The following is a 20,802-nucleotide window of genomic DNA, read 5'->3' on the forward strand; positions in this document are numbered from 1 at the left end:
TACTTTAGGGTGAGGAGTATATATTTATTGCTTTTTTAAAAAGTTTAAAATGTTTTCAATATGTTTATACTTGTTTTATTAAAAACTATGAAATAAGCATTATAAAATAATCATTTCCAACAAATAATAGTTTCCAATAATAGTGTTCCTTCCTTCTATTTCTCTGTCTTGTGGATTTTTGTGAGAAATATTGTTTTACTTTGCTGTTCTTAAAGTACTTAGCAGGTTCTCGTGGTAAATGACCTCACGTAGGTGCATTACTCTTATAGAACTAACTTACTTAGTTAATTTCTATGGAAATGTTAAAATTGAAAGCCAACTTGACTGACTTATTGCTGATATCTGTTAAAGAATAAGAAGAAAAATATTACTGTAGTATTCTATTAGTTCAAAATTCATCAATTCCCAAAAATAGTAACATGAAATTTAACTTTTGTTAAACAACTTGAAGAGTACAAACAAAACTGCCATGACCATTGATGTATTGAACCAAGGGACCTCATAGTTTTCAAACATCTCAAGTACTTGAAAGATACCTATTTACTTATAAATTAATAAATGATTTTTTTCAAAAATATCTCATCCTTTTTAAAATTGATGAGGCAATATCTTCTTTCGCTGGTAATATGAATATAATATTTATAAATTGTGACTAATTTTGACTTGGGTTACCAAATTAATATAAATTAATGGAAATTTCATATGAGAACTAGAACACGGTACTATCAAAGTTGAACTCTTCACGTTACTGAGATAACTTCTAAACGTTTATGAAAAATAAAAACGTTAGTCTTCTTTTTCTCTCCCTTTTCTTTCTTTTATTTTTTATTATAAGCACATAGACAAGTAATCATTTGTACAAGCAATATATTTTGGCTTTTATTTGGGTGTTACCCTGAATGAAAAAACTGTGGATGTGAATTTATCCATCTTTTCCTTTCTACTCGATACCCACTCCTCCTGGTTCTCTATGGCAGAAAGAGCTAAACATAAACTTGCTTTAATTTCAACATCATGTCAGGCAGGACTGAATGTGTATTGCCTTTCATGTATAAACATCTTTTAAATCTCATACCCAAAGAAATACTTTGCTTTTGAAAAGAATCTTTATGCATACGAATAAAGTAAGTATATTTTCTTTAGTTCTCAACTCCTACAGTAGATGGTCTTGTACAAATTAAGGAAAAAAACCTTAAAAACATTTATGACTAAAATATTAATCAAATAATGACGTCACTGTATTATTAAAGAATGCAAATATAACAAAATTATCAGTTTCCTTTATTCTTTCATTCTGAAAAAGAATGACATTGACTGGGAATTTTATAATGGCCCAAAGGAAAGAAGGCCTCTGTGTGCCTCAAATCTGGTATTTTAAGTTGAACTCAGCTGTTAAGAATTACTGAATTATCCAGGGCAGAATCTAGGGTATGGCTCACATTACAGTATGTTGGATATGAAAAGTTGAACACAAGAGGGGTGAAAATTTTCAGTGATTAAAAAGGCCTGTGGGATTGAATTTTTAGATTCCAGAGCAACACATCAAGAGGAATGTTGCAGGTTCTCAAGTTCTTGCAGCAAATTGTGTCTGTAAATCGATGAAATGTTCCTGAAGAAATATATCAAGATGGCTCTAAAGAGTATATAAAGTTTCTTTCAATTCTCACGGGAATGAAAATTAAATCTGATGGGTGAAATCAAATACATAACAAAGCTAAGAAATTGAATGTATCAAGATTCCAATCAGGACAGAAAGTAGGATGAATTATTTCACTTATTTTCTCCTTTAATATTTTTTGAAACAACATTTATTAATGCTTTCAGAATTAATTTTAATTAATCTTTATTGTGTCTCAAATATTTTAGGCATTCTGTATGATACAGTGACAATGTTTCTCTGTATGAATATTGCATAATGTCTTCCGCTCTATTACTTAGATTTCAATAATTTCTCTTCCATTTCATATTGAGTCTTCTCTGAACCATTTTTCCTCATAAATGCAGCTGACATATAATTAAACATGATGAGTTGGTGGATAACTGAGTATATGTAGGTATTGTTGATTTAAACATGTATCCCCAATATCAGTATTAAACAAAATATTCCTCTTTTGTGCCAGAAGGAATAAATTTTGATAAAATTTGTCACAGAAATTATATATATTACAAAGGGATTTTATATTTACCAAGCAAATTGTTTACAATCTATGCTGCTAGATATAGACTCTTCTTTTCCCCCTCTTTTTTTTTTTCATTTTTAAAATTTTTGGACATAATGCAATGCCTTTCAAAAGGCAACTTTTCAATACAAACTTTAAAACTAATGATACCAAATTTTTCTCTCTAAAACTCACTGTAGCAAGTTGAGGCACTTTATTCTGGCATTCACAATTTAGAAAAATGTTTTTTGTAAGCTTCACAGAAAAACATTTGAACAAATTAAAAATCATTGCAGCAATGTACAGAGATCTCATATTCCTTTGATTTCCTGTGGATAAATGTGTGACGACATGTGTATGTATGCACTTAACTCCAAGAAAAAGAAATGTCTAGAGTGAAACATGTTCTTGATTTTTTGGTAAAGGGGATCATAAAAGTTTGTGAAATTATTCAAAGTAAATTGGAAATACATATTTTTACATTTTATGTTAGAATTTAAGTTTAATTGAGGAATTTGTGAATGGGAACTAAACATTTTTAGAAATGCGTTCTTTGTTACTGTATAGCACAGGGAACTCTACCTAATGCGCTGTGGTAACCTAAATGGGAGGGAAGTCCAAAAGGGAGGGGATATCTGCATGTGTATGGCTGATTCATTTTGTTGAGCAGTGGAGGTTAACACAACATTGGAAAGCAACCATACTCCAATAAAAATTAATTAAAAAAGAAAAGAAATGTGCTCTTTGTGATATTTAACTCTCTCTTCACTGTTTTATTTCTTATCAGATAAAGAGTGATGCTTCTTTTAAATACAGTTTTTTGAGAAAATAGAAGTAGTTATAAGTTCAATCATCTCTATATTGTCCCCTCATTATGATCCAAGAAAGATTTTTTTAAAAAGCTAAATCAGCTGAGATTTAAACTCTTTTGAACTAGGAAAGTACTGTATGATAGTTTTCAACAATTTTATAGCAACTTGTAATAAAGTAATAGAAGGTAAGAAAATCACACATTGGACTCTAAGTTAAAGCATGAAACGTCTAAAACTAAGTTTAGTAGGAACTCATCTCTATCATATGGTGATTTATGCAACATAATTGAAACAAGAACACGTTTGGCATATACTCCAGTAAGACTCACATTTACTAAATTACTCAGGGAACCTTTAAACACATGTATGGCTGTCTCTTACACAGTATACCCTTGTGATGGTGGTGCCCTGCCCAGCTCTTGCACAATTGTGAGCCTTTTCTTTCAATAATTTGCTCTAAATTTTGAATCTTGCAGACAGTTAACCCTCTGATCCTTGTACTCTCATCATTTTTATTATTTTTTGTTTTTGTTTTTGTTTTTGGCTGTGCCACGAGTCCTGCAGGATCTTAGTTCCCTGACCAGGGACTGAACCTGAGCCCCCTGCTGTGGAAGCATGGAGTCCTAACTACTGGACCACCGGGTAATTCCCTACTCTCATCTTTATGTACCACAGTCAGCACAAATTAGGAAAAGTAGCTGTGGACAACAAGAAGACACACCCTTGCTTTACAGAAATAAACTTCTTAGATAACTTTTCAGTATATTTCCCTTTCAAAAGGTGAGGCCAACTTTTACTTGTACAGTTGCTGATTGTGTAATTTTCTTTCCTTGATCTCATTTCACTATTGAAAACTGAATACATAGGTGGATTTTAAGATTCAGTAAAAAGTCATCTGTAAAATATTAAAACTGGAAGAAAAGCTTACTTTAAAAAAAAAAAAAACCTCTACAAAGATACAGTAATCAAAGCAGCATGGTACTGGCACAAAAACAGACACGTAGATCAAGGAACAGAGTAGAGAAAAGAAAGGGTAGAGAGCCCAGAAATAAACCAACATACTTGTGGTCAATTAATCTGTGACAAAGGAGGCAAGAATATACAATGGAAAAAGACAGCCTCTTCAATAAGCGGTGCTGGAAAATCTAGATGACTTCATGTAAAGGAATTAAATTAGAAAATTTTCTCACATCATGTATAAAAATAAACTCAAAATTGATTAAAGACCTAAATGTAAGAACTGAAATCATAAAGCTCCTACAAGAGAACACAGGCAGAACACTCTTTGACATAAACTAGTAATATTTTCTTTTGAATTGATCCCCTAAGACAAAAGAAACAAAAGCAAAAATAAACAAATGGGACCTGATTAAACGTAAAAGCTTTTGCACAGCAAAGGAAACCATTGACAAAATAAAAAGAAAACTTATGAAACAGGAGAAAATATTTGCAAATGATATGACTGATAAGGGGTTAATATCCAAAATATACAAACAACTCATACAACTCAATATCAAAAAACACAAACAGCCCAATTAAAAAACGGGCAGACCGCCTGAATAGACATTTTTCCAAAGAGGAAACGCATATGGCCAACAGGCACATGAAAATATGCTCAACTTTGCTAACCATCAGAGAAATGCAAATCAAAACCGCAATGAGATACCACCACACACCTGTCAGAATGGCTATAATCAAAAAACCTACAAATAACAAATGGTTGGTAAGGATGTGGAGAAAAGGGAACCCTAGTATACTGCTGGTGGGAATGTAAATTGGTAAAGTCACTGTGGAAAATAGTATGGAGGTTCCTTAAAAATCTAAAAACAGAACTACCATATGATCCAGCAATTCCATTCCTGGGTATATATCTGAAGAAAATGAAAACACTAGTTCAAAAAGATACATGCATCCCAATGTTCATAGCAGCTTTATAACAGCCAAGATATGGAAGAAACCTAAGTGTCCATCAACAGATAAATGGATCAAGAAGATTTAGAAACCCAACTACGTATATAATATATAGAATGGAATATTACTCAGCCATAAAAAAGAATGAAATTCTACCATTTGCAACAATGTGGATGGACCTAGATGGTATTATACTTAGTGAAATAAGTCAGGCAGAGAAAGACAAATACTCTATGTTATCACTTATATGTGGAATCTGAAAAATAAACCAAATGAGTGAATATAACAAAACAGAAATAGACTCATGGATATTGAGTGGTTACCAGTAAGAAGAGGGATGTGGGGAGGGGCAAGACAGGGACATGAGATTAAGAGATACAAACTACTATGTATAAAATAAATAAGCAACAAGGATATATTTTACAGCACAGAGAAATATAGCCATTATTTTGTAATAACGTTAAACAGAGAATAATCTCTAAAAATATTTTTTTTTCTCTAAAAATATTGAATCACTATGTTGTACACCTGGAACTAAAATAATCTTGTAAATAAGCTGTACTTCACTAAAAAATAAAAGCCTCTCCCTGAAAAAGAGTATCATCATGCCTGGTATTAAAAATTAAATTCTAGTGACCTTCCCAATGTCACATGTGATCCTGGGTTAAATTCTACATTTCCTGCTCTCAGATCCAGACTGTAGCACTCCCTGTGGCCAGGTAGAAAGGTTCACAAGCATATCCCTAGACCAAGAGCAGAATGGGCTGTATTCTCTAAGCCCTGAATATAGACAGCAGCCTCAACACAGAGGTTGCTCCTCTCCCTCCTTGCAGAAGAAAAGCATCCCTCTGTTAGCAGATATGTCTATTGAATGTAGAAAGACAGTCACAAAAGCAAGAAGTTTGTTGTGTGGGAAGGTTCTAGAGTGGGGAAGAAAGATGATTGAAGACTCTTTGGTTAGACAATGCCCCAGAACTGATGTACAAAAAGAGTTTTGACCCGATGTTCTGTATACTTTGGTAACATTAAGGTGGAAAAAATTTTTAAGGAATTGGCTTTAATACTTATTTCAGAAAATAGAGATAATTGTTCTACCTGTTTCTTCTTTTCTTTTTATTTCTCTTTTTAGAAGCCAATTCTCTACTGTTTTCTGGCAAATGTATCTTCCCCTAAGAAAAAAAGCCCCTTTATTTTTCCTGTGAAATTCAGCCTTGGAGCTGAAGTGTTACATAATTTTAATTTTAGAATTTAATTGTCAACCAGTGTCATCTGTGGGTCAGGAGAGTAGGGAATATTGTACTAAATCCCAGGGAGGAGAAGCTGGGCAAAAGAAAACAGCTGTGGTTTTGGGTTGAGATTGAGATGGGTTTAAAATTCTAGCCATCTACTTAAACACTATGTGACTGCAAGCAGTTTTCTTAACTTCACTCTCAGTTTCCTCATCTGTAGAATGAGGATAATAATAGCTTCCTGTCAGGATTGTTGTGAGGATGAAATGAGATACCCGATACATAGAAAATGTCTGGTATATAGTAGATGCTCAATAATTAACCATCATTATTATTACATGGTTTATTTTATGACCTATGGAGAGTTTAAGTAGATCGATACTAATAACAAGTTGTAATCAACCACAGAAATATAAAAATTTCTTTCTGATCTAGGCTCGCAAAGGACTTCCAGACATTCTGAGAATTCCAGAAAGTACTAATGGTGGCAACCAAAACATGAGAAGGGGTCAGGGTTCTCCTCTAGCTTTCTCTGTAATCTTCAGCAAGTCTTGTGTTTCACGGCATCATTATTAATGGGAGATGTATGTCCAGCCAATGGGGTGCAGATCAAATGACTTAATAGGTCAAAATGTGCTTTTTAATATTAAAAAAAGTTAAATCAGGGCTCCCCTGGTGGCGCAGTGGTTGAGAGTACTCCTGCTGATGCAGGGGACACGGGTTCGTGCCCCGTTCCGGGAAGATCCCACATGCCGCGGAGCGGCTGGGCCCGTGAGCCATGGCCGCTGGGCCTGCGCGTCCGGAGCCTGTGCTCCGCAACGGGAGAGGTCACAATGGTGAGAGGCCCGCGTAGCGAAAAAAATAAAAAGAAGTTAAATCATCACAGACTTTTAAGTTATTCATACTATTTCACAAACTTAATATTACAGCAGGCTAAATCAGCTTTGACTTCTCAGTTATTGATACCATTTCAATAAATACAAGATAAACTTTAAGAGCTAATAAATTTAAAAACTATAAGAATAATTTACTAGAAAGGATGAAATCACATATTGTGAAATAGGTAATACCAAAGGTCTAATTATTTCTTTATCTCCAAACCAAAAGCACAACTCTCATTTTATTTTTGCTTTTCCAATATGAACACATTGATTCTTTGACTATTACTCATATCACATAGTTTTTCCACTCCTCTCTCTCGACATTCTTGACATTATATATATATATATATATATATATATATATTTAATACTTATTGGCTGTTGTTATTAGAGTGTTGCTCTACATTCCCTGCTGTGGACATGGGGCATCCTAAAATTACACTAGCTTTTAGTTTTCGTTTTGCCATTTCAGTGGTTAACTATGACTCCTACCTCCTCTGAGATCACTGATCACATGAGTCAGTTGTCTCTTTCTCAACATAAAGCATTCAATTATGTGATACTTCCCTTTAAACTTTGATATCTCTCTAACTGCTTACAAGAAACATTCCAGACACTTTAGACTAGCCCAAAAGGCTCTTCGGAGACAAGCTCACGTCTTAAGGCTTTCCCTCTTTTGGCTTTCTCATGTGCCTCGACAGAAATATAAGGCCCCCAAATCTTCTCAGACACCACCCTTACCCCATACTGGGGACATGTCTTTTGTCATGGCTTTTCCCTCAATTTCCTGTTGAGCAGTGAACACCAGCTTAGATGCCACTTCTCCCATCACCATCCTCACTCCTCTGGGAAGAATGGATCTGTTTGGGGAAGTCAGGATTTTATAGCCCTAGATCTCTTTATACATTCATCTATCTAGCACTAGTCACATTTCCCTATTTCTTTATCTCTGTTGTTTGGTTGTTACTTTTGTGTCTGTCTCTCTCATTTACAAAGTGAAGTCTTGAATCACCCACACAGTGTCTTATTCATCTTTGTGTCTCCAAGACCTGGGGATTTCTCTTTCATCTCCTCAACTGAATCTTCGAGACATAAATATTTGTGAGCCATTGGCTTATATCTTAAAGTTAAAATTGCAACCTCTAGAAGTAAGCATTAATCCTAGTTTGTAAAAACATTCTTTTTTTCATATGTCCCATAGGATGTTGATGGATATATTTCTGAATGATTTTCTCTTCTATTTTTGATACCATGGCAGTCAATGAGTGAAAGATACAAGTAAAAACTGGAATTAAGCTAGAATAAAAACAGGCACAAACAACAATTTACATGAGAATGCTAATCAGAATGCTTTGTTTTCTAACAGCTTTTATGAACTTCTTCTACCAGATGCCTATGTTAAAGTACAGCTTGGCTAATTTCTGCAAGGACAGATCTGCTTTTTCCAAAAGGAGGGTTTCATATGGTTATCCCACACAGGCAGCCTTTAACATTTTACTATCTGTGAACAGGAGGTTAGAGTGCTGTCAATCACTCTGGGTGGTCTCTCAGCAAATGTCACACTTGTCACCACCCTCTAACTGAGATTAGGAATGTGAAGTCCCATCACAGCCCAAGTTCTGGCCACATATTCATGGTCACTGTGGTGGTGGAAGTGAAGCAAGGCTTACTGTTGCTTTCAGTTCTTTATTCATATCTGTGACAGACAGAATAAACCAGGCTGACAAGATGGGACTGTAGCACAGACATTTCCCCTTTTCTCTGGCTCTGGTTTGTAACACTCTAGGCAAACAACATTCACAGCACTGAGATCTTGAAACACTCTGGACTCATCTTTATATTATTTCCCAGAATCATGAAAAAAGTATGATAGCTACCACTTATTAAGTACTTCTATTATCCAGGAACTAGACACACACAGACACAGAGGTCCCAACCAAATAAGTAAACACACACACACACACACACACACACACACACACACACACACATCCGTTTGTTCATCCATTTATTCAACAATATTTTGAGCAGGTAATACTGTATACACACATATCAATTTGATGTTTAAAATATTCTAACATACCTTTATCTTTTTACAGATGAAAAATTGAGACAGGAAACTGAGATGCAGAAAGATAAATACTTTTCATACAATTAATTAAGAGCAGAGTCTGCTTTTAAAATCATATATGCCATGAAAACTCTCACTCTTTATACTTCCTGACGTCACAAAAAGAAAATAATAATTTAACCTTGTAATTTCCAAAGAAGAAGTCAAATATAATAGTAAGGCAAGGGCACTGATGTTCTGAATTTAACAATGGATTACATCAGATTCCTAAGAAGTAATTCTGTACAGAGTTCCAGGCACATATTTTCTTTTACCCTTGAGTTACTGGATCAAAAATTTCTATATGTGAAAAGTGAGAAGTTTGTCATTGAATCCTTAGGCAATATACATTAAGATAATAACTTATCTCTGTGATGTGATTTAAATGATAGATGCTTCCCCAAATGAACAAACCAACCCATATTTTTTTTTTTTTTTTTTTTTGCGGTACATGGGCCTCTCACTGTTGTGGCCTCTCCCATTGCAGAGCATAGGCTACGGACGCACAGGCTCAGCGGCCATGGCTCACGGGCCCAGCCGCTCCGCGGCATGTGGGATCTTCCCGGACTGGGGCACGAACCCACGTCCCCTGCATCAGCAGGCGGACTCTCAACCACTGCGCCACCAGGGAAGCCCAACCCATATTTTAAATGCACTAGGAGAGTGCTACTGAAATAAATTTTATAATGAAATCTGAATTCACAATAATTGTTTCCTGAAGCTCCGTTTTATTGTTAAATCTAGAGTTTTCTCTCATCCTCTTAATACCCAAATTCAGACAATAAAGTTGTATTTTATCATAACTTTAATTTTTGCTCCATAATATAAAAGCTTCCAAATATAATTCTTATATTCCTCTATCTTTTAATTTCTCTCTTTTCCTGAGAACATCATACAAAGAGCTCCAAAAATTTATGCTAATGCAACACCTTCCACAAATAAAATAAACACAATTGCCTAATGCTCAAGAAGACTGTCAATAAGATACACTAGATGCAACACATCAAATGTTTCCAGGAGACTTATAATTGGAGGTTTGTGCATATTCATCTTAATGGAGTACAAAAAATAAATCACATAAAATACATGAGGGACATTAATAAACCAATTTAACACAAAATTCCATTTCCCCGATGGTTTGAAGATTTATGCTTTTTGAATTTGCTCTTCTCAGGCACAGCAGTCATATGTGGATCTTAACAACTATTTTTAATTTAAAAAATTCTCTTTGGAAAAGGATCCATCTGTTTATTGAAACAATCCTTTGCAAAACCAAGGAGGTCACTTCAGGTCAAAACCCATATCTAAGTTGGTTTAAGCTTAGGGTAACCTAAATAGTGTGTCAAATTGGGACTACTAGGTATATAAAATGACATCATATAATTTTTTTCAAAACTCTTAGATTCTACATTCCTTGTGAAGAACTGGTTTTAAGGGTAAAATCTGGGGAAGAAAAACCTATTGGAATGCAAAAGTGTATTTAACATTTGTTTACATTTCCACATTATGCTAGATTTAAGCTGTCAAACTAAGTTGTTAACAAATGTTAAGTATAGAAATATATACAGCAACCAGCCGACTGCCAAACCAGGCAAACAAAGAACTCTTGTCAGAGGGTTACAGATTCCAAAGTTAAATGTGAGGTAATATTGTCAGGGTGAGTTTCTTTTTTTTACCTCTAATGGAATGACTTTTTTTTTTTATTTATTTTTTTTGCGGTACGCGGGCCTCTCACGGTTGTGGTCTCTCCTGTTGTGGAGCACAGGCTCCGGACGCGCAGGCTCAGCGGCCATGGCTCAAGGGCCCAGCCGCTCCGCGACATGCGGGATCCTCTCGGACCGGGGCACGCACCCGCATCCCCTGCATCGGCAGGCGGACTCCCAACCACTGCGCCACCAGGGAAGCCCTGGAATTACTTTTTAAATGGCTGCACTTGTACAGCAGAGCAGGATGGATACATTTGCAGTGGAATTCTGCACAAGGATTCACCTACAAAACTAGCTCTACAAATGTGATTATTGCTTGGCTGAATTGCATGTTACCTTGAGAAATAATACTTGGGATAAAAATGAGTAAGTTTCTACTGCTTAATGTGAAGAAAGTCATTTGCATCTTTGTTCTCACTTTTTTGTTAAACAAATGAATTCAAATGAACACTGTACGTGAAACTCTTATTTCCCATTCGTTAGTGTTACATTTCTCTCATTTACTTTAATGGCCAGTGAAAAACAATTACATTTATTAAACAATATATTACATGACCAATATTCTAGAGGGTACAAACATATATGTCTGGTTTCTCCACACAAAACGTTTATAATTTGGTTTCAGATATAATTCATCAATCAATAATGCAAAAAACCATGGTAATAACTATAAGTGTCATGAAAGCACAGTGAGTTACTTGATGGAAGGGGCCTTATATTATTGTCTTCTAGTGTCCAATACCTATTGTTGGCAGTTAGCGTGGAATATGGAGGAAGGAGAAAAAAAAGTCTATAATGAAAGAGACCAAATTTTTTAATGCTAGAACAGTTATTTTCTATCTGACCGAGGAAATAATTGTCTCAGTTTCCTTTTATGCAAACTGAGGATAGCAACACTTAATCAGCATTTAATATATAAAACAAATTATATGCATATATCACACCCCTTCTGAAACATACATAATTGTTACTTTCCACTACCTATACTTCTTTTAGCATGTCACATTGGACTTTGAATAGTTCTTTGAATGAGAAGTGCTATGGAAAAAAATGATTTTGAATCTTTGAAATGGAGATGCCAGAATGAAAAACAAACAAACAAACAAAATCTAGGAGTTTAAAAAAAAAAATTAGAAGTACTGTAAATCAACCCAGGAAAGATAAAAATGAAAATATTTTTTGGATTTTTCCTCATTTTCATTACTCTAATGCTGAAAAAAGTGAAAGACATTAATGTTTAACACAAACAGTAGAAGTTTATAATTGCATATTTAAGTTTTTCCAAAAAAAAAAAAGAATGAAAGTAAAAATGGGGAGAGGGGCGCTTAGTGATCTGCTGCTATTAAGTTCAACCACTCACTTCCAAGACTAGAACTTGGCCATTCCCAATAACTGTAACACCCCATAACCTCAATTCAAATGTTTCCTTCTCTTAACATCTTTCCAACATCCTTCCTCAATTATTCTAATATTTCCTTGACCTTAGCTGGAATTACAATCTATTACCCATGCTCCCCAAATAGTTTTTACTATTCCTCTCTCAACTCATATCCTTCCTCCCCTTTCCATTTATTTATTTATAAATAATTGAATTATAGTTGATTTACAATGTTGTGTTAGTTTCAGGTGTACAGCACAGTGATTCAGTTATACATATATATGCATACATTCTTTTTCAGATTTTTTCCCTTATAGGTTATTACAAAATATTGAGTATAGCTCCTTGTGCTATACAATAGGTCCTTGTTGGTTATCTATTTTATATATAGTGATGTGCATATTTTAATCCCACACTCCTAGTTTGTCCCTCCCCCCCCCTTGGTAACCATATGTTTGTTTTCTATGTCTGTGGGTCTATTTCTTTCTTGTAAAGAAGTTCATTTGTATCTTTTCTTTTTTTTTGATTCCACATATAAGCTATACCATCTGACATTTTTCTTTCCCTGTCTGGCTTACTTCACTTAGTATGATAATCTCTAGGTGCATCCATGTTGCTGCAAATGGCATTATTTCATTCTTTTTTATGGCTGAGTAATATGTCATTGTATCTATTTATCTATCTATACCACATCTTCTTTTGTTTGTTTGTTTAGTTTGTTTGTTTTTGTGACTTGTTTTGTTTTGTTTCCTTTTTGGCTGTGCTGCACAGCATGCAGGATCTTAGGTCCCTGACCAGGGATTGAACCCATGCCCCCGGCAGTAGAAGTGTGGAGTCTTAACCACTGGGCAGCCAGGGAAGTCTCTATACCACATCTTCTTTAAAACATTTTTTTTAAAAAATAATTTTTACTATTCCCCTCTCAACTCATGTCCTTCCTCCCCTTTCTATTTAATGTTCCTTCACTATCATAATTTTCTCACATATTTCCTTGCAAGGGTCTTGAAACACCTGTCCTCTTCTCTTTCACTTTATTTCTCTGGTAAGAATCAACCTCCAGTTAAATCTTACTCTCAGTGCACTACCCACCAATCAGATTTCCTGCTTCAGAGAGGTAACTGACTGATGGCCCCAGCTGTTATAATTTATACATGTATCACTGAATTTGCAACCAGGACATGATTTCCACAAGCTGCTCTCAGCCCATGCTGAAAATAGTGGCAACACCAATGCAGGACTTCTCTGATGGATGAATTTTATTCTGGCCAAAACAGTTTACAACTGTGCCGCAGTCTGAGAAACTTCTCACCCCACCTTCCTTCTTTTCCTCAGTCATTCACAGGGACATACCTGTACTGTGGTCTGAAGACTCCTACCACATCTTCCGGTACCCTCCTCTTTCTCTCTAACAGACTTACTATTTGCTTGCATATCCAATCCTATTTTGACATTGGATTCTCATGAAACCTCAGACTAACACAATTGGCATCCATGCAGCTGAGCATGGCTGGAAAAGAATACACGACCATGCTGACTGCCTTTATTTTAAATTTGTGACCATTAACTTCAAGTGATTTACTCACTTAATAAGAATTTATGAAATATCATGATTCCGTCATTCCTTATGTCCTTGAGAACCAAGCTACTCAGTATGGAAGAAAGGAGATACAGGTGTAATATAGAAGAGACAAAGCAAAAATTGTGGGTGTATCCTCGCTCTGCCCACTGAAAAGGTCCAGAAACAATGATTTATCATTGAGCATCCCTGGACCCAAGCTGCTGTCTTGAAATACCCTTTTCTGTTAAAGAAAGTCAGGGCTTTTTAGAAAAATGGCTGATGTTAGGTCTAGGGCAGGGAATGTGCAAGATGAGGCTGAAACATCTTAGCATAAAGACTCTATTAGCCAAAGATGAGACAATTTAATCTTGGATAAGGACAAGATTTATAGTGGATTGACACTCATCAAATATGTTTAAATTCATGAATTCATGTTTATATTTAAAGTCTAGCTGTCACCCTCTGAGTATGACTGCGAAACAATTCATTTTCTTAAAAACTAGTTAGATAAAAGGAAAGGATCTAGCATTTGTCCTGGTTTTCCATATGAACTGTACCACCGGATAGCCAAATGATAGATGATGGTGGATCTCTCTTTTTAAAATTATTCTGGGCAATTAAAAAATATAGAATTAGAATATTACTGTCACACCTCCTAAGGGAATTAATAAATAGTGAAAAACAGAAATAATGTGCCTCTGTTTGCAAGACTTTAGGCTTACCAAATAAATATAATCTGAGTTTGATCAATCTACTGGATCTAGCTGCCAATTTACGGAAAATACGGAGTTCAGAGAAAAATATTGAACTACAACATGTAAAAGCCTACGGGTCAGTGTCTTGGGTTCCTCCACAGATAACCTGTAAGAAAAATAAATGGCTGGAAGAGAACACTGTAGATTAGTTGAGGCCTAAAAGACACATTGTGTTTAAAAAAAAAGTTACATGAAGCTAAAGTGTCTAAGGATGCTTACTTGCATGATACAATCATAAAGAAAAGCAGGGGTATGATTATTATAAAAGCCAAATTAGTGATTATTTTGGGCTTGGAATGAGGGATTTGTGACTTGCATGGGGCACATATGGCAGGGTTTCTAAGATGGTTGGCAATGTGTCATTTCTTGACCTGGGTTACATGGGTATGCTCCTTGAAATTATTCACTAAGCTATGCATGTATTAGTTTGGTTTGCTATATCTACGTTTTATTTTACAAGAAAAGGTTAAAAATGCTATTCTGATACTTTCAATCAAATTAAAAAAAGAAAGTAGAGACTCATTTTGTAATGAGAACACTCTCATTGCCATGGTATTAAAAATACAAATGTGACTATAAATACAATTGCCAAAATATTCCTTTTTAACATAAAAAATTTCTCAGAGTAAACTGCTATACCAAGTCTGATTTTATCAGGGAAAAATGCAAGCAGGAGGTTCCCACTTACTATCTTTTTTCTCTTTGTTCTTCTTTTTGCCATAATAATGAGCTCTTGGAAGACACTTGAAACTCACAGATCACATTTGAAGAAATATCATTCAAGGAGATATAAGGCAGAGACAATGTTTTAGAGGAAGCCCTAGCATGCCTAGAAAACCTGTAATCATTCTCAGCAGATAACTGATTATTTGGCTGGAATATGTTTAAAGGAGAAGCTTTGCTCCAAAGTTGGATAAGTGAAGGTGGGGTTCAAGCATAATAAAGAACAGTGAGCGGCAGAGGGGCAGTAACAACTATAAAGCCTTTATGATTTCTTTAATATTGCCAGGAAGCACATTAAAGGTTTCCAGAGCTGACTAGATACTATTAAAAAATAATTGTGTCTTCCTTGCTGTGAATTACAAGTCTTTTATATGTGGAAGAATTTTTGGTGGATGCACAAGGCAGGAAAATAAAATTAATTTTAATTTCAAACGCTCTGTGATACGATGCAGTTTTTCCAGCTACAAAGATGTTTGTAATTACAGTTTCATGACCGTAAGGAGTTAGCAAAGCATATAATACTTGTGCAAGAAAATGCTGATTATTCTGTTGCAAATACTTCCCTTACTGAGTGTTAAGTGAACTCTTTACAGAAATGGTATTAAGACAAATAAAACTCAGTCACTGAAGTAATATAAGGTTGCTTTTTATTCGGTAAATTTCCCACAGGGAAATTTAAATCTTACAACTTAATGATGCTTTTAAAGTGGTATTATTTGAGAAATTAGTTTCATAATTGTTACATGGAGTAGTGAAATTGTTCTGAATTGGAAGACAGAAGACCCAGGGTAAAATTCTGACTCTGTCAATTACAAACTATGTGACTTTGGGCGACTCATTCAACTTGTCTGTATCTCGGATCACTTTCTACAAAATGAGAGAGCTGAACTACATAGATCTAAGATTCTTTCCAGCATCAGTGTTCTCAAGTTCATCAACACATTTAATTTCAATTTGTTGTGGGGGCAAAATAAATTCTGCAAAAACTGTATGACAAAGAGTTATAATGCCTGTATTAGTTAGCTATTGCTGTGTAACAAATTACCGGAAAAACGTAGCAGCTTCCTAAAACAAACATTTATTATCTTACACAATTTCTGAGGGTCAGGAACCTGGAAGTGGTTAGCTGACTGGTTCTGACTAAGGTCTCTCATGAGGTTGTCTTCTAGATGGTGCCTAGGGCTGCTGTCATCTGAAGGCTTGGCTGGTGCAGGACAGTACACTTCTAAGTTCACTTACATGTTGGCAGCTCTCAATTCCTCACTAGCTGTTGACCCACGTCTTTGGTTCCTTACTTCATAGACCTCTCTCTCTAGGGCTGCTCACAGCATGGAAGCCAGCTTCCAGCAGAGTGAGTGAACCAAGGACAGAGAGAGTGTGTATGCGTGAGAAGGTACATGATTGAAGGCACGGTCTTTTATAAGCAAATATATGAAGTGTCAGTCATATGCTATTGACCACACAGACTATCAGTGCTACAATGTGGGAGGGTGTGAATACTGCAATGTGTTGATCTTTGGAGGTAATTTTGGAAGCTAGCTACCAAAGTGCCTGTACTCAATATATAATTAAGGCCCAGATGCACTCCTGCAACCCTCCCTCTGCCCAGTTAGACAAACCTCTCACATAGTGAGTGATGTGGGCACTGCTATGGACATTGCTGAAACATAAGATTCTTATCTGTATTCCTAACCATCAACATAGGAAAATTTCTTTATTTTTAAAATTAATTTTTATTGGAGTATAGTTTATGTACAATGTTGCATTAGTTTCTGCTATGCAGCAAAGTGAATCAGTTATACATATACATATATCCCCTCTTTTTTAGATCCTTTTCCCATATACATCATTACAGAGTACTGAGTAGAGTTCCCTGTGCTATACAGTAGGTCCTTATTCGTTATCTATTTTATATATAGTAGTGAGTATATGTCAATCCCAATCTCCCAATTATCCCTCCCCCCCTTCCCCCCAGGAACCATGTTTGTTTTCTACATCCGTGACTCTACTTCTGTTTTGTAAATGGGTTCATTTGTACCATGTTTTTAGATTCCACATATGAGCGATATCATATGATATTTGTCTTTCTCTGAGTTACTCCTCTCTTTATTTTTGAAAGTATCTTATATTCTTTTTGCACCAAATAGCTTTACCTGTAAATTTATGAAATGTGGTTATACAATGTGAGTATCTTCAATCTCTCTTATATATAGCTTGTTATTTCACTATACCTTCATATTCTCTCTTTATAAATTTCCCTCAGAAAGTCTATTTCTTGTATAGTTTAATTTCATCAGTGGTCCTAAATCTATTTTTTTCTCCATAACTATGTCTCATCAATTAACTTTTCTTTATCCCACATTCTCCATTTGCTTGCTTCTCTTGATTTATTTCCATGAGTTTCTGTCTACCTTACAGCTCTCTAATTCACTTCTAAACTTCCCGTGGGAATAGTCTACACTTTTCCCTCATTGCCTTAACAACTTTTTAAATGTTGCAATCTAACTTTCTCATTGTTCTGAAATGACCAGTCTCCCTATTTGCCTATTGCCTATTTGAATGGCTATTCAAATATTCCCCAACTTCTGAAATATTTAAGGGCGAGCTTCACTTTTCTTCCTAAAATTTCCTTCTTCTATTATTATGTATTCTTTCCTCTCTTTACCCTAAATTTTAAATTTCCCTAGGCTCTTTGCTTTTAGATTCCTTTATTTGTCCATTTTTCATCTTATAAATACCATCTCAGTGAAAGACTAATGTTTACTTTTGACCATTTTCATGTATTAAAATTCTGTTTAACTTACTAAAGAATATCTCTATCTGAATTTAGAGCTAATATCACGAATTCAACCAGATTCAAAATAAAACCAGATCTTTATTTAGTAGATGCAGAGAGTGTCTTGTATTTCAGTTAATAATATTTCTATTACTCACCTTACACAAACTTGGGATCTTAAAGTATTTACCTGTCATCTATATCTATCTATCTATCTATCATCTATTTTCTCCCTGTAGCCTTTCCACTGTGTAGCATTTAATGTTTGGATGTACTTCAATTAATGTCATCCCAGTTTTTCTCTGTAATTCTTTCCTTAAACTCAGCCCTCTAATTCTCTCCTGCCCTTTGGGACTTTTCCCCCTTGGTCTTCAACTTCTTTCTTTCCATCCTTTTTCAAAGTGTTTGCTATTTACAACCTTTGTATCTTTGATTAAGAAAAAAACGACATATCAATGAAACCCTTCAAAATCTGGCTTATGCCACCACCTAAATTTCATCTCAAGCTACTCTTTGCTTTTCCCTTTGCTCAGAGAGGCAATAAGTAGTTACACGATAAACGCTGACTCTAGACTGTACTTGGATTCAATCCAGGTTCTGCAATTTAGCAGTGACTTCGAGCAAGTTTCTTAACCATTCTGTGCCTCAGTTTCCTAACAGGCAAACAATAATCCAATAACAATGGTAGCTACTTACTGAATTAATTAGTATGTTAGCAGTTCATGAGAAATAATAAGAGCTATAATGTTTGTTATTACTATTTGAACATATGCCTGCAATCTTATATTTCATTTTCTATCATTTTCTTTCTTTTTTCTCCCTCTTTTTTTCTGATCTTTTACTAAGTTCACCAAGTTTCTTTCATCCCCCACCTCCAACTTTTTCTTCAAATGATTTGGAAGTTATTCATGCTGCTTCTATTTATTTATTGGTTATCCTTATTTTCATTCATTTACTGACTACTTTTAAAAGTTGCGTATTTGATTTAACAAAGTCTTAAGTCATTAATCTTCTGAAAAAGAGAAGGATCTTTTAAAATTAATCACCACCCATTTTTCATATTGCTGTTATGAAACGTGTAAGCACCAATCTGGTTTTGCAACCACTAATAATTGGTTGTTGTTGCTATTATTATTATTTGAAAAAATTTTTTGATATACCCATAATTGTCCACTTAATTTATTAAAACTAATTCCTCCTTGCAGTCTAGGCCTTTAGTTTTCTTCTAAGTAAAATTATCCTTTTTTTTTTTTTGTAGTTCTCTCTGCAAATGACTAAGTGATAAACTTTGTCTTGCCTAAAATCAGTACTTATTTTACTCTTACTCTTAAATAAAAATTTTTCTGGGTACGGAAGTTTAGGTTTATGAAGGATTTTTCAGTCAGCATGTTGAAGATATTATTTCACTATTCTCTGATATGTTTTGTCATATCATATCTTTATCTGAGGAGCCATGTGCATCTTTAAATTCAGAAATTTCTCAGCCACTATCTTTTGAAAATTGTTTTTCAGACATCTCTTTTAGCTATCATAGCCATATGTTTTATACTCTATTTAAATTTCAATGCCTTCTGATTTCTTTTTCTAATGCATTTTTGACTCCATAGTTTTCTGTGCAACAAACTAGGAAAATAATTTACCTCTTCAGTTATCTCTAATCTGTTTAATATAGTCATAAAGTTTTATTTTAATTACCATATTTGTCATGTCTAAATGATTTGGTTATTTAAAAATCTACTTATTCATATTTTACACTCTTTTACTTATCATTTTGGTCTTATTCTTTACTTTTTATATTTCTGTATAGCTTCTATATGTCTTTCTGGTAATTTCTCTTCTTTTTTTTTGCGTTATGCGGGCCTCTCACTGTTGTGGCCTCTCCCATTGCGGAGCACAGGCTCCGGATGCGCAGGCTCAGCAGCCCAGCCGCTCCGCATGTGGGATCCTCCCAGACTGGGGCATGAACCCACGTTCCCTGCATCGGCAGGCAGACTCTCAACCACTGCACACCAGGGAAGCCCAATTTCTCTTCTTTTAATCTCTGTGATAATTTTATATAAAGTTACAGGTACCAGATTGTTCCATTAACTCCAGTACTACGGATGCTCTGGCTTTTTGTGACTTCAGACGCTCATGGTGTTTCTTTTTTTATTTTTTTTCAGTGTTAGAAGTGGGGTGTTTCATTTAATTGTGTGATTTGTACTTTTTCTATGATGAATTCTTTTCAGTGAGTGTCCTATATGTCCTTAATTATGGAAGTTTCCCTAGTAAATTTTAAAAATATATATATTTCAATGATTTTATGGTAATTTCTCAGCTTGGTATTCCTATCCTATGTAATGTAAATTTGTAATCTCTGTACTATACACACACATATACGTACATACACACCCTCTAACTATTTAATTCACTTCTGTATTCTCAGCAGAACAAATTCTAATGAATAGTAGATATATTTTTGGTAAATATATGATTCATGAAGGATACATGGATGTTCCATGATTCCTTAAATAAATAATATGCTGTAGCAATGTCTGAACTACCTTCTCTTCTAACAAATGTTCCATGTTTCATAACCTCATGTCTTACTTGAGCTGTTTATTCCCTCCATCGTGACAACCTAGAATCTCATCTATTTTTTTATTATCTTTTCCTTTAATCTTTTTAAATTTCACTTGTTACAAAGAACTATAATTGTATTTTTAAAAAGTAACAATGGAAATTTTTTTTTTAGAATCTCATCTTTTAAGGATTCTCTCCAAAGACATTTTCTTTGAAAGCTTTGTTAAATTTAAATATGTAAG

The 20,802-nt window shown here is 34.7% G+C and overlaps 1 protein-coding gene across 9 annotated transcripts in view; it reads right to left on the reverse strand.

Annotated features, from left to right (window-relative positions):
* Window positions 1-20,802, reverse strand: part of ROBO1 (roundabout guidance receptor 1) — a 1,111,527-nt gene that overhangs the window by 417,316 nt on the left and 673,409 nt on the right. The gene's annotated exons all lie outside the window — the stretch shown is intronic.

Source organism: Globicephala melas, chromosome 4 (assembly GCF_963455315.2).
Source record: "Globicephala melas chromosome 4, mGloMel1.2, whole genome shotgun sequence".
In the NCBI taxonomy this organism is placed as follows: domain Eukaryota; kingdom Metazoa; phylum Chordata; class Mammalia; order Artiodactyla; family Delphinidae; genus Globicephala; species Globicephala melas.